This window comes from Arachis hypogaea, chromosome 2 (genome assembly GCF_003086295.3).
Source record: "Arachis hypogaea cultivar Tifrunner chromosome 2, arahy.Tifrunner.gnm2.J5K5, whole genome shotgun sequence".
NCBI classification, from domain to species: Eukaryota; Viridiplantae; Streptophyta; class Magnoliopsida; order Fabales; family Fabaceae; genus Arachis; species Arachis hypogaea.
The window spans coordinates 65748782-65760572 of record NC_092037.1 but is presented as its reverse complement, the minus strand read 5'-3'; the positions used below and the strand labels follow the sequence as shown (position 1 = coordinate 65760572).

The 11791-nt window shown below is 39.9% G+C and overlaps 1 non-coding gene across 1 annotated transcript; it reads right to left on the bottom strand.

The window, feature by feature from the left end:
- Positions 1 to 580: 580 nt before the first annotated feature.
- On the bottom strand, positions 581 to 688 carry LOC112764177 (small nucleolar RNA R71). The gene has a single exon (XR_003183040.1). It is a non-coding gene; the product is annotated as a small nucleolar RNA R71 (small nucleolar RNA).
- Positions 689 to 11791: the final 11103 nt, after the last annotated feature.

Here is an 11791-nt window from a genome sequence, read left to right as displayed (position 1 = left end):
AGAGGATTCCACATTTTCTTGTTCTCTTCTCTTTCTTATGAGCAGGAGCAAAGACAAAAGCATTCTTGTTGAAGCTGATCCTGAACCTGAAAGGACCTTGAAGAGAAAGCTAAGAGAAGCCAAAGCACAACTCTCTTTAGAGGACCTGACCGAATTCTTCAAAGAAGAAGAACTCATGGCAGCCGAAAACAACAACAATGCCAACAATGCAAGGAAGGTGCTGGGTGACTTTACTGCACCTACTCCTGACTTCTATGGGAGAAGCATCTCTATCCCTGCCATTGGAGCAAGCAACTTTGAGCTTAAGCCTCAATTAGTTTCTCTAATGCAACAGAATTGCAAGTTCCATGGACTTCGATTGGAAGATCCTCATCAGTTCTTAGCTGAGTTCTTGCAAATCTGTGACACTGTCAAGACTAATGGGGTTGACCCTGAGGTCTACAAACTTATGCTATTCCCTTTTGCTGTAAGAGACAGAGCTAGAACATGGTTGGACTCTCAACCTAAAGAAAGCCTGGACTCTTGGGAAAAGCTAGTCAATGCCTTCTTGGCAAAGTTCTTTCCACCTCAAAAATTGAGTAAGCTTAGAGTGGAAGTCCAAACCTTCAGACAGAAGGAAGGAGAATCCCTCTATGAAGCTTGGGAAAGATACAAACAACTAATCAGAAAGTGTCCTTCTGATATGCTTTCTGAATGGAGTATCATAGGTATTTTCTATGATGGTCTCTCTGAACTGTCCAAGATGTCTTTGGATAGCTCTGCTGGAGGATCTCTTCATCTGAAGAAGACGCCTACAGAAGCTCAAGAGCTAATTGAAATGGTTGCAAATAACCAATTCATGTACACTTCTGAAAGAAATCCTGTGAACAATGGGACTAGTCAGAAGAAAGGAGTTCTTGAGATTGACACTCTGAATGCCATATTGGCTCAGAACAAAATATTGACCCAACAAGTCAATATGATTTCTCAAAGTCTGTCTGGAATGCAAAATGCACCAAGCAGTACTAAGGAGGCTTCATCTGAGGAAGAAGCTTATGATCCTGAGAACCCTTTAATGGAAGAGGTGAATTACATGGGAGAACCCTATGGAAACACCTATAATCCCTCATGGAGAAATCATCCAAATTTCTCATGGAAGGATCAACAGAGACCTCAACAAGGTTTCAACAATAATAATAGTGGAAGAAACAGGTTTAGCAATAGCAAGCCTTTTCCATCATCTTCTCAGCAACAGACAGAGAGTTCTAAGCAGAATACATCTGACTTAGCAACCATGGTCTCTGATCTAATCAAAACCACTCAAAGTTTCATGACTGAAACAAGGTCCTCCATTAGAAACTTGGAGGCACAAGTGGGTCAGCTGAGCAAGAAAATTATTGAACTCCCTCCTAGTACTCTTCCAAGTAATACAGAAGAAAATCCAAAAGGAGAGTGCAAGGCCATCAACATGGCCGAATTTGGGGAGGGAGAAGAGGCAGTGAACGCCACTGAGGAAGGCCTCACTGGACGTCCACTGGCCTCCAATGAGTCCCCCAATGAGGAACCATGGGAATCTGAGGCTCAAACTGAGACCATAGAGATTCCATTGGACTTACTTCTGCCATTCATGAGCTCTGATGAGTATTCTTCCTCTGAAGAGGATGAGTATGTCACTGAAGAGCAAGTTGCTAAATACCTTGGAGCAATCATGAAGCTGAATGACAAGTTATTTGGAAATGAGACTTGGGAGGATGAACCCCCTTTGCTCACCAAAGAACTGGATGACTTGTCTAGGCAGAAACTGCCTCAAAAGAGACAGGATCCTGGGAAGTTTTCAATACCTTGTACCATAGGCACCATGACCTTCAAGAAGGCCTTGTGTGACTTAGGGTCAAGTGTAAACCTCATGCCTCTCTCTGTAGTGGAGAAGTTAGGGATCTCTGAGGTGCAAGCTGCAAAAATCTCACTAGAGATGGCAGACAACTCAAGAAAACAAGCCCATGGACTTGTAGAGGATGTTCTGGTTAAAGTTGAAGACTATTACATCCCTACTGATTTCATAGTCCTAGAGACTGGGAAGTGCATGGATGAATCCATCATCCTTGGCAGACCCTTCCTAGCCACAGCAAAGGCTGTGATTGATGTTGATAGAGGAGAGTTAATCATTCAAGTGAATGAAGAATCCTTGTTGTTTAAGGCCCAAGGATATCCCCCTGTCATCATGGAGAGGAAGCATGAAGAGCTTCTCTCAAAGCAGAGCCAAACAGAGCCCCCACAGTCAAACTCTAAGTTTGGTGGCCACAACCAAACTCTAAGTTTGTTGTTGGGAGGCCACAACCAAACTCTAAGTTTGGTGTTGAACCCCCACATTCAAACTCTGAGTTTGGTGTTGGGAGGTTCCAACATGGCTCTGAGTATTTGTGAGGCTCCATGAGAGTCATCTGTCAAGCTACTGACATTAAAGAAGCGCTTGTTGGGAGGCAACCCAATGTTATATTTTATATATTTTATTTTGTTATTTTCTCTTTTTTGTAGGTTGATGATCATGAGAAGTCACAAAATCAATGAAAAAAGCAAAAACAGAATGAAAAACAGGAAGAAAAACAGCACACCCTGGAGGACGCACCTACTGGCGTTTAAACGCCAGTAAGGTTAGCTGTTGGGCGTTTAACGCCCAGTATGGCACCATTCTGGGCGTTTAACGCCAGAAAGGGGCACCAGACTGGCGTTAAATGCCAGAAAGGGGCAAGAAGCTGGTGTTAAACGCCAGAAATGGGCACCAGCCCGGCGTTTAACGCCAGAAATGGCTAAAAACGTAATTTTGTTTGCCATTTGGTGCAGGGATGACTTTTCCTTGACACCTCAGGATCTGTGGACCCCACAGGATCCCCACCTACCCTACCACTCTCTCTCTCTTCTTCACCCATTCACCAATCACCTCAACACCTCTTCCCCAAAAACCCTTCACCTATCAAATCCCATCTTTCTCTTCACCACTCACATCCATCCTTCTTAAAACCCCACCTACCTCACCATTCAAATTCAAACCACTTTCCCACCCAAACCCACCCTCAAATGGCCGAACCCTACCCTTCCCCTTCTCCTATATATACCCTCCTTCACTCCTTCATTTTCACACAACATACACCCCACTTCTCCCCTTCTTGGCCGAAAACAAAAGCCATTCCCTTTCCCCTCATTTCTTCTTCTTCTTCTACTCTCTTCTTTCTTCTTTTGCTCGAGGACGAGCAAACCGTTTAAGTTTGGTGTGGTAAAAGCATTGCTTTTGTTTTTCCATAACCATTTATGGCATCTAAGGCCGGAGAAACCTCTAGAAAGAGGAAAGGGAAGGCAAAAGCTTCCACCTCCGAGTCATGGGAGATGGAAAGATTCATCTCAAGGGTGCATCAAGACCACTTCTATGAAGTTGTGGCCTTGAAGAAGGTGATCCCCGAGGTCCCTTTTTCACTCAAAAAGGGTGAATATCCGGAGATCCAACATGAGATCCGAAGAAGAGGTTGGGAAGTTCTTACCAACCCCATTCAACAAGTCGGAATCTTGATGGTTCAAGAGTTCTATGCCAATGCATGGATCACTAAGAACCATGATCAAAGTGTGAACCCGAATCCAAAGAATTATCTTACTATGGTTCGGGGGAAATACTTGGATTTTAGTCCAGAAAGTGTAAGGTTGGCATTCAATTTGCCCATGATGCAAGGAGATGAACATCCTTACACTAGAAGGGTCAACTTTGATCAAAGGTTGGACCAAGTCCTCACGATCATATGTGAAGAGGGCGCCCAATGGAAGAGAGATTCAAGAGGGAAGCCGGTTCAATTAAGAAGGCATGACCTCAAGCCCGTGGCTAGAGGATGGTTGGAGTTCATCCAACGCTCAATCATTCCCACTAGCAACCGGTCCGAAGTTACCATAGACCGGGCTATCATGATCCATAGCATCATGATTGGATAAGAAATAGAAGTTCATGAGGTTATAGCCCAAGAACTCTATAAGGTGGCGGACAAGTCCTCTACCTTGGCAAGGTTAGCCTTCCCTCATCTCATTTGTCACCTCTGTTATTCAGTTGGAGTTGACATAGAGGGAGACATTCCCATTGATGAGGACAAGCCCATCACTAAGAAAAGGATGGAGCACACAAGAGACCCCACTCATCATGAGATCCCTGAGATTCCTCAAGGGATGCACTTTCCTCCACAAGACTATTGGGAGCAATTAAACACCTCCCTAGGAGAATTGAGTTCCAACATGGGACAACTAAGGGTGTAGCATCAAGAACACTCCATCATCCTCCATAAAATTAGAGAAGATCAAAGAATCATGAGGGAGGAGCAACAAAGACAAGGAAGAGACATTGAGGAGCTCAAGCACTCCATAGGATCTTCAAGAGGAAGAAAGAGCCGCCATCACTAAGGTGGACCCGTTCCTTAATTTCCTTGTTCTTTATTCTTCTGTTTTTCGAATTTTAGTGCTTATGTTTATCCATGTTTGTGTCTTGTGATCATTAGTGTCTTAGTGTCTATGCCTTAAAGTTATGAATGTCCTATGAATCCATCACCTTTCTTGAATAAAAACGTGCTTAAATTGAAAAGGAAAGAATTGCATGAATTTTGAATTTTATAACAGTTTAATTATTTTGATGTGGTGGCAATATTTTTGTTCTCTGAATGTATGCTTAAACAGTGCATATGTATCTTGAATTTGTGGTTCATGAATGTTGGCTCTTGAAAGAATGATGAAAAAAGAGACATGTTACTGAGGATCTGAAAAATCATTACAATGATTCTTGAAGCAAGAAAAAGCATTTCTATTCAAAAAAAATCGAAAAAAAAGAGAAAAAGAAAAGAAAACGAAAAAAAAAGAGAGAGAAAAGAAAGAAATAAAGTTGTGATCCAAGGCAATAAGAGTGTGCTTAAGAACCCTGGACACCTCTAGTTGGGGACTCTAGCAAAGTTGAGTCACAATCTGAAAAGGTTCACCCAATTATGTGTCTGTGGCATGTATGTATCCGGTGGTAATACTGGAAGACAGAGTGCTTTGGGCCACAGCCAAGACTCAATAAGTAGCTATGTTCAAGAATCATCATACTCTACTAGGAGAATCAATAACACTATCTGGATTCTAAGTTCCTAAAGAAGCCAATCATTCTGAATTTCAAAGGATAGAGTGAGATGCCAAAACTATTCAGAGGCAAAAAGCTAAAAGCCCCGCTCATCTAATTAATACTGATCTTCACAGATGTTTTTGGGATTCATTGCATATTCTCTTCTTTTTATTTATTTGATTTTCAGTTGCTTGAGGGCAAGCAACAATTTAAGTTTGGTGTTGTGATGAGCAGATAATTTGTACGCTTTTTGGCATTATTTTTAGCATGTTTTTAGTATGATCTAGTTAGTTTTTAGTATATTTTTATTAGTTTTTAGTTAAAATTCACTTTTCTAGACTTTACTATGAGTTTGTGTGTTTTTCTGTGATTTCAGGTATTTTCTGGCTGAAATTGAGGGACCTGAGCAAAAATCTGATTCAGAGACTGAAAAGGACTGCAGATGCTGTTGGATTCTGACCTCCCTGCACTCGAAGTGGATTTTCTGGAGCTACAGAAGCTCAATTGGCGCGCTCTCAACGGCGTTGGAAAGTAGACATCCTGGGCTTTCCAGCAATATATGCTAGTCCATACTTTGCCCAAGATTTGATGGCCCAAACCGGTGTTCAACGTCACCCTCAGGAATTCCAGCGTTAAACGCCGGAACTGGCACCCAAATGGGAGTTAAACGCCCAAACTGGCATAAAAGCTGGCGTTTAACTCTAAGAAGAGTCTCTACACGAAAATGCTTCATTGCTCAGCCCAAGCACACACCAAGTGGGCCCGGAAGTGGATTTTTATGTCTTTTACTCATCTCTGTACACCCTAGGCTACTAGTTCTCTATATATAGGACCTTTTACTATTGTATCTTCTGATCTTTCGAATCTTCGGATCTTCTGATCTTTGGACGTCTAGATCTGTTGATCATTGGGAGGCTGGCCTCACGGCCATGCCTAGACCTTGTTCTTATGTATTTTCAACGGTGGAGTTTCTACACACCATAGATTAAGGTGTGGAGCTCTGCTGTACCTCGAGTATTAATGCAATTACTATTGTTCTTCTATTCAATTCCGCTTGTTCTTGTTCTAAGATATCACTTGTTCTTCAACTTGATGAATGTGATGATCCGTGACACTCATCATCATTCTCACCTATGAACGTGTGACTGACAACCACCTCCGTTCTACCTTCGATTGAGTGAATATCTCTTGGATTCCTGATTGCACGATGCATGGTTGATCGCCTGACAACCGAGTGCTCGTCTGACAAACGAGCCAACCATTCCGTGAGATCAGAGTCTTCGTGGTATAGGCCAGAACTAATGGCGGCATTCAAGAGAATCCGGAAGGTCTAACCTTGTCTGTGGTATTCTGAGTAGGATTCAATGATTGAATGACTGTGACGTGCTTCAAACTCCTAGCAAGGGGGGCGTTAGTGACAGACGCAAAAGAATCGCTGGATTCTATTCCGGCCTGACCGAGAACCGACAGATGATTAGCCATGCTGTGACAGAGCATAGGAACATTTTCACTGAGAGGATGGGAGGTAGCCACTGACAACGGTGAAACCCTACATAAGCTTGCCATGGAAAGGAGTAAGAAGGATTGGATGAAGACAGTAGGAAAGCAAAGAGACGGAAGGGAAGGCATCTTCATGCGCTTATCTGAAGTTCCTACCAATGAATTACATAAGTACCTCTATCTTTATCTTTATGTTTTTATGCATTCATCACCATATCCATTTGAGTTTGCCTGACTAAGAGTTACAAGATGACCATAGCTTGCTTCATACTAACAATCTCCGTGGGATCGACCCTTACTCGCGTAAGGTTTATTACTTGGACGACCCAGTGCACTTGCTGGTTAGTTGTGCGAAGTTGTGTAATGCCATGGTATTGAACACCAAGTTTTTGGGGTTCATGACCGGGGATTATGAGAGTTGTGAAAAGTATTGTTCACAATTTCGCGCACCAGTATGAAAGGATTATTGTTTGGTTTAGAAACTATACTTTACAACGAGATTTCCTTAGTGAAATTCTAAACCGTCAAAAATCCAATCATCAGAGCTCCACACCCTTAATCTATGGTGTGTAGAAACTCCACCGTTGAAAATACATAAGTGAAAGGTTCAGGCATGGCTGAATGGCCAGCCCCCATGGTCTAAGGACTAGGCGTCCAGAGATATCTAATACACTAGTAAAAAGTTCTATTTATAATAAACTAGCTACTAGGATTTACATAAGTAAGTAATTGATACATAAATCCACTTCCGGGGCCCACTTGGTGTATGTTTGGGCTGAGCTTTATCTATCCACGAGCTGAGGCTTTTATTGGAGTTGAACGCCGAGTTATAGCATGTTTCTGGCGTTCAACTCCGGGTCTGACGTGTTTCTGGCGTTTGACTCCAGACAGCAGCATGTACTTGGCGTTGAGCGCCACTTTACGTCGTCAATTCACGAATAAAGTATAGACTATTATATATTGCTGGAAAACTCTGGATGTCTACTTTCCAACGCCGTTAAGAGCGCGCCATTTGAAGTTTTGTAGCTCCAGAAAATCCATTTTGAGTGCAGGGAGGTCAGCTTCCAACAGCATCAGCAGTCCTTTTGTCAGCCTTTTTCAGAGTTTTGCTCAAGTCCCTCAATTTCAGCCAGAAATTACCTGAAATTACAGAAAAACACACAAACTCATAGTAAAGTCCAGAAATGTGAATTTAACATAAAAACTAATGAAAACATCCCTAAAAGTAGCTTGAACTTACTAAAAACTACCTAAAAAGAATGCCAAAAAGCGTATAAATTATCCGCTCATCAGTGTTCATGGAACATGGTGATTCTTGTGTTTAGGGAGATCTCTAGCTTGAGTTTTAGCTAGGTATCATCATCAACTTTAGTGGGTAAAAGTAAGAACTACTTTTTTCATTTGTTTATAAAGTTTTATGAAACCCTAGAATTTGAGTAGTGTGCATATTATGTGAAATTAGTGTAGATTGTGTAGTTGAGGCACTGGATTGAACATTGGGGGTGTTTGAGCTTGGTGGAGGTGAATTTGGAACTTGGAAGCTTGTGAAAAAAAGAGTCTTTTGATGATTTTTTGCTTGAGAAGAATCGGCCAAGATACGATTTAAGTGTCATTTAAATACCATGTAATGTGACAAGAAGTCCTAGGCCAGATGACCCTGGGATATTGTTAAATTTTTGGTGTAGTTGGTTGTTATTGGTTTAGTGTGAATGTTATGATGGAATGTATATTATTGATTAAAACTATAGATAATTTACTACAATGATATTGTTGATAATTATGAATTGGGTATTGAAAAAGATTGGGCCAGAGACAGTGAACGGGTGAGTCTGGGTAAGTTTTGATGGAATAAAATAAGTGAATTGATGTGATTGTGAATGGTGTGATTATGATTATGATGGTGACAGTGAATTTAGAGTGATTAATATTTGGAAATTAGTGTTCAATGTTTGATGGGTGTTTGAATTGAAAAATTATCGAGAAAGATAATTAATGAATGATATGGTGTTGTGTGGATTAGATATGGTTTGATTTGAGTATGGTATTGAAATAGAGACAATGGTTTTGGGTGTCAAATGCAAGGGAATTGAGAATTGGTATAAAATTGAAAGTGCAAAGTTTTTGGAAAATATAGATTTTTAGCCAACTTTTGTGGGCCGTAACTCGGTCCTCGGAGTTGAAAATTTAATGAAAAGATTTTTATAAAATTTTATTCAATGATTTAAGAATGGTTAAAAAATAAATTTTGCAAAATAAGTTATGGGATTTCAAGGTTTGGGGTGAAAAACTAAATTGCTGCAGTATAGCAGCTTTCTAAAACCTGATAAATATGCATACGCGAACGTGTCACAGGACACGAGTATTAGGCTCTGCACAATACTCCCGCGTACACGGATGGGGCCTGCGTACGCGACTTTGGAAAATTTTACACTCGCGCGTACGCAAACGTGTCTCGCGTACGCAAGACTATGCTGCTGCCAACACACCCACATATGCAGCTATAGTCCGCGTATGCAACAATGCCAGTTTTGACACTCATGCGTACGCAGACGAGGCATGCATACGCATGAGTCATGACCCCCAATTTTGCCAAAATTGTGTTTTTAAAGCTTTCAACCATTCTTCTAGCCTTGCAAACCTCTGCAAGCTTTGTTATGAGTCTAGAGCTGATGAAATAAAGAGTAGAGTAGTTAAAGATGAAGATTTAGCATTGATAAGGATGAGTATGATAATGAGAGATAACGATGATGATTGATTGATTGCGAATAATGAGAATGATTTTGATAATAAGAGATGACGATGAATTAATTATGATTAAGTATGATGAGAAGGGCTGTGATAATGAGAGATGACAGAGATTGATTACTATTGAATATGATGAGAATGAGATAATAATGAGAAAATGAACGACGAGTCTATGTTATTGATAATTGGTGAAGAAATGGACGAGTTGAGGTTGAGAATTTCCTCTCTCGTGCTAGGTTTTGAAATGAGTACAAATATGTGGAGAGAGTGATATTGATATTGAAGGAGATTAAGGAGTGAGAAACTGAATTAATGATGAGGGCTTATGAGTAGTAAATTAATTGAATATTAAATTGACTGAGAAAATGAATGAATAGGTGAGTTGAGGTAGATGATTGTCTCTCTCGTGTTGTGATTATAATTGAAGAGACAATAAGATTAATGTTGTGAGGACGGTGGTGTTATCCAGCTCACATAAAGGCGAGTTGAGATTGAGGATTCTCTCACTTGCTGTGATAAATAAGTTGAGGTCAAGGATTCTCTCTCTTGTTGCGGTGGACAGGCTTGAGGTTGAGGATTCCCTCACTTGTCGTACTAGAAAGTTGGATAGAAGGTCGAGGATTCTCTTTGTTTTATTTTTGTAATTATTAATTCAAATTTCAGGCATGTTTGTTTATGTTTGAATAGAAATGAGTTTTGAATTAAAATGGCAAGGACGGTGGTTGGATCTTACTCACAAATAGGCAAGCTGAGATTGAAAATTCTCTCTCTTGCTATGATAAACAAGATGAGGTCGAGAATTTTCTCTCTTGTTGTAGAGGGCAAGTGAGGTTGAGGATTCTCTCTCTTTTTACATTGGGGAATTGAATGGAGAAGGTTGAGGATTCCCTTCTATTCAATTCCTGGCTATGGTGTGAATGCATTAGATTGAGAATTCCCTACGTTACATCATAGTCTCTTTCTGAATTGGAGGTTAAGGATTCCCTCCTGGAAGGTTGAGGATTTCTTTCGTGTTGAGAGATGATATCCGGTTTAGCTATCGAACGTGTTGGATTTGGCTGTACAGCCGATAGATGAGCTCATTGGCCATAGGGCAGACATTTATCATATTGCATTTGTTTGAATTGTTTGGGTTTGCTATAATTGTCTTTGGTTTGCCTAATTGTGTATATTAAGTGTTTATGCTAACTGCTATACTTGAATTAATTGTGTATTACTTTTTTGCCATGCTTGTATTTGCATAACTGAGAGGTCCCTTATGCTGGTGTCGGTTGACGCTGAGAGCTATTCTATGTGAAGTTTGGAGAGTTAGGGAGGCAATGATTAAGAGTGGATTGGATTAGAATTCTCTAGGATAGTTGCGTGATTTTGGATTAGTGAGAACTTAAGATGGATATATTGTGGTAAAGGAGCTTAGGATTGCTTAGAGAGTTCCTGTTACCTTATATTATATTTATTTTGCATTTTTACTGTACTGGGAACCCATGGGTCGAGGGTTCTCATTCCGTATATATTCTTTGTTTTTCAGATGCAGGTCCTGATGCTCCGCAGCGAGCTAGAGTTCGTCTGGAAGACGACAAAGCTTATTCTGAATTCCGTTTTGTATTTTGTTTAGACTTCTCCCTTTTATTTTGGAAAACTTTAATGATGTATATATATGCTTTTGAAAACTTGCCAACAAAGGCTCTGATGTACTTATGGGAGAAATAGAATGGTTATCAACTGTTTTTATTTCTGTAACCCTAGCCAACCTAAACTTCGCGGGTCGTGACAAGTGGCTATTATACGTAATTATATATATTCTATCTTCAATCTATTCTACATTTAAAGTTTTTTATTTTTCCCTGTTTTTGCGAACACATTGCTTTCTATACGTATGTGTTGCTGCTTGCGAATTTCTTTTTATTCCTTTTCAGGCTTCTCGTATAATAATTCCTTCTAATTACATATAATATATATATATATATATATATATATATATATATATATATATATATACATATATATATTCCAACTTGAGTCATATCACCTTAGTATCATTGACTTATAACTCGAGTATAAGAATTTGAATGTTAGGGTGTTATACCAGGCATGGAGCTTGGTTCGTTCCTTAGGGCACGCTTTCTCTTCCTAACGCCATGCTTTTTTGTCTTTATATTTTTCTTATGAAAAAGCTTTGATTCTTGCTAGTTTTTTAGCCAAACCCCCCCCCCCCCCGAAAACATAAAAACACTATCCCAACTCTAAATATTTAATTATTTATTAAATTCTATTAGAAAACATAATAAATTTAATTAAAACCTAAGAAAATGAAATAGAAACAAAATAGAAAAAATCGCTTAAGATGGCATGTCATCATTGGTGTTAGGTAACAGGTTGATTTTGTTTTCATTTGGCATCTTTTTCTAGTTGGTTTTATTGAAACACTTATCTATGCCAATTACA